Here is a 3853-nt window from a genome sequence, read left to right on the forward strand (position 1 = left end):
AAAGTTGCCAGATATCAGCTGTATTTCATTCGACACCACAGGGTTGTAGTATCAAGAGAAGGAAACGAAGGTTCTTAGACTTCATTTGTTCTTGCTGGGACCGATCTCCAGTGTACTGTTTGATGAGCCACATTTTAAAGAAGTCCGAACATTCCACCACTTTACACCTGGATGGGACGTATTGTGGGCCAGATTGTGAATGACATGCGTTATAAATGTCGATAATTTTACGTAAGACAAACTTACAATTCAATTTTGTTGCTGTGCTGAGACAGCCAACTCACTCATCGATTTAAGAAATTTACAACTTATCATAATTAGATTGTCCTTTATCGCAAGATAGTTGTCCGAACTCTGGCTGCCAGTCGTTGAGTGAGGGCGTACCTTTTAAGGCGCTTTATGACGGGAAAACTAAAAAAAAAGTGGTAGATTGGAAAAAAAAATGCTACAGGGTGGAATTTTCGGTGATTAAGAATATCCGTCTTTCATAGCCCTTTAAGATTGACCAAATGCCTCTAAGATGTCACTGAGTTAATCTTCTTCACTGTCAGCGTCAGACGCATCAGCTCTGCCACGTCGTCCACTGTCAGACGCATTTTCAGCTCCATTTTTCGAATATATGGAACTGTTGAACGAAGTCATTTTGGCCGATGGTACGAATGACGAACAGCAGTGGCCACTGACAGACATCCACAGTCGAAAAATCAAAATTGCGTTTAGGATTGGTAAAAGCATTCTATTCCAAAGCTTTGACTTTACACAGTTCATCATAGAAAACGCTCTCTCAACGACTGTGTTGTTGATAGGCAAACTCAGCAACGACAATGCCCAGTTTGCCAAATCCTGAAAGACTGGCTCCCCAATAGGGTCGCGAAACTGAAGCACGTGGACCCAGAACTCAGAGGAGTCTTTTGGAAGTTCTCCGCCACAAAGTTCATTCCAGTCAACCTCGAGCAGGCGTCACCACTGGTTTTCCATGTCTCCAAATTCTGTCACTGGAATCACACTAAGAGGCAGGTCGGCGAATCTGGGTCTAGTCTGAGATAAACATATTGTCGGAGAGAGAATTCTCAATTTCAGAAGGGAATCAATGGCAAGAGGTAAACGTTTCAGAACTGACCTTGCAGCCTTCTTGAGAAAGCCGTGACAGCGAAGCTTTATTTCCTCTTTCATCTCGCTTGGAAGATCAGCTTCTCTGAGTTCAGAAAGAAACAAATGCCCAAAGTCTACCCGGTCGACAGGAAGGTAGTAAATTAGAAACTCAAGGTTGACGTTAAGGGACACTGCAGACGGTCGAAGGATCCTGCGCAGGATGCACATGACCAAATCTTTCAGCTCTTGAAACAGACGAAAGTGGTCTGCATTCAAATGTTGAAATAGTATGTTCACCCTCTGAAAGTCGGCCAATAGCGGTTTCAGAAAGACAATGTATAGACGGTTGCACTTATCACTGTACATTTCGTGTAAAGTTATTGCAGTATAGCACCGCTCTTTTTCCTTGGTGATGCGGAAATGTGTTGTCAGTTCGAGGTATTGCTCATCTACTCTACACACTGCGGTGTATCGCGACAACCAGCGTGAACTTGAAGGGGCCACAATTTTAAGGGGCGAATTTTCATGATTTATCAGCCTATATATCTGGCCGTACGCTTCCCTTCGCAACGGGCTTACGCTAAACCACTTGTACGTTTCCGAGAGCATAAATTCTAGGTTGCTCGGCAACTCTTCCACCGCCTCAGAGGCGCACAAGTGCAGAGAGTGGCAAAAACATTTGAAAAGCTGAAGGTGGGGTAACCCATCTGCTTTCAGCAATGTAAATAGAGAGTGATTTGCGCCACACATGTTATTTGCCCCATCAGTACCAATACCAATCAGGTTTTTGAGAGGTACTTTGCACTCTGCAAGAAATTTTGTGAGCTCTGCGTGGAGTATAATAGCTGTAGTTGATGGTACTTCAACCATTCCTAACGCAGTACACACTATCTTTTTCAACTTCGGGCTGTAATATCGAATGCAAATACATATGAACTTCATTGTAGAGACATCAGTTGACTCATCCAGTATTAGAGAGTGCTTACCATCTCCAATGTCAGCCACTATCTCCTTCAGGGTTTCAGGTCTAAACACATTCTTAATGAGAGCGGAACATTCAGATTTTTTTACCCTCACCGATTCACCAATAGACCCAGGAAATAAGTCTTTGATGATAGTAGAAAGATGGTCGATTGTTCTCACCGATGAGTGACAGGCTACATGAGCAGCCAAGACCAGCTCCGCTTTCCGCGAAGCCAGGTTCGTCGACGTGACTCCTAGAAAATTAGCATTAATTATTCGTGATTATTTCGGCTATGTTTCATAACCGATTATTTCGGCTATGTTTCATAACTTTACTCTGAACGGGGATGTGGTTGGGGGGGGGAGCAAAACGTCCGGCCGGATGTTCCCCATGAAGGAAAAGTCCCAGGCGGTTGAAATGTTGCATGGTCATTGGTTAGGAAATGACCTACAAAACGCAGCCCACCCCACAACTTTGGGACCAAAGATCGATTAACACTGTTGTGGTATGCCTCTTTACAGAAGCACAAGTGTGCTTCCTTGGTTGATTTTAATGGCTGGTCCCCGAACTCCGATTGGGTCCCCCATACGCAAAATAACGGGCCACTGGCTATTAATCATTATCAAATTCTGTTGAAACCTAACGGTAGATACTCTTGGTTGAATGACGTATTTGAGGGCCTCTCTAAAATACACACAGAACTCGAGATGGGGTTAAGACTTCCCAACAAAACACACACTGGACATTGGGCCTTATTGCTATTATTTGAAAAAAAATACGTTTTGTAAAGAGTTAAAGAGGCTGAGTCAAAAGTTCGAACCTTAAAACGTACAGGGATTAGGAGATACAGTTGGGGGCTGCCGCCTCCCAACCCCCCGCTTTCGCAGCTTTTAAATAAATAAAAGTTTTTTAAACTGAAAGTAAGGAGCGACATTAAAACTTAAAACGAACAGAAATTAGTCCGTATATGAAAGGGGCTGTACCCTCCTCAACGCCTCGTTCTTTACGCTAAAGTTTGACTTTCTCACAACTCTTTATTTAAAAAATAAAAACTTTAGCGTAAAGAGCGAGGCGTTGAGGAGGGCACAGCCCCTTTCATATACGGAATAATTTCTGTTGGTTTTAAGTTTTAATGTCGCTCCTTACTTTCAGTTTAAAAAGCTTTTTTTTTATTTAAAGGCTGCGAAAGCGGGGGGTTTGGGAGGCGGCAGCCCCCCCAACTGTACCTCCAAATACCTGTAAGTTTTAATGTTCGAACTTTTGACTCAGCCTCTTTAACTCTTTATAAAACGTAGTTTTTTTAAAATAATTTCTGCATATTTTTGTACAGTTTATTACTTATTATTGCTTGACTAACTGTTAGCTGATCGTGTCAGGAGTTAAAGTTGGCGGGCTGCCACCCCCCAAACCCCCTGCTCTTTAAGATTAAGGAGGCACACTTGTGCCTCTTTAAAGAGTTCTTCTGGAGACGCCTGTTGAGCCGAAGGATTTAATAGATTGGATTTAAAATAGAAACTGAGTTTCTTTTTTAAACTTTAAATTCAATATGTAAAAAAATTTCTCTGACGGAGAAAAGAACCCGGGTCTTCCGCCTGACAGTCAGGAGTAGTGACCACTGTACCAAAGAAACGTTACATTATTTTTATTCTGTGCGATGTATTTTTGACGCAAGGAAATCCCCACAAAACTTGATATTTTGTTTTTGGAAAACAGGGAAGGAGTGATGAGATTGAGCCGAAATTTCGAGTATAAGCTTCCAGGCCCCAGGAAAGCTTATCCTCTAAATTTCAGCCCGAT

At 42.6% G+C, this 3853-nt stretch overlaps 1 pseudogene; it reads right to left on the bottom strand.

Annotated features, from left to right (window-relative positions):
* Positions 1-531: 531 nt before the first annotated feature.
* Positions 532-1842, bottom strand: LOC148938620 (uncharacterized; annotated as a pseudogene).
* Between the last annotated feature and the right edge of the window lie 2011 nt (positions 1843-3853).

This window comes from Artemia sp. Qi Xiang Cuo, unplaced genomic scaffold (assembly GCF_049724085.1).
Source record: "Artemia sp. Qi Xiang Cuo unplaced genomic scaffold, ASM4972408v1 HiC_scaffold_3075, whole genome shotgun sequence".
NCBI classification, from domain to species: Eukaryota; Metazoa; Arthropoda; class Branchiopoda; order Anostraca; family Artemiidae; genus Artemia; species Artemia sp. Qi Xiang Cuo.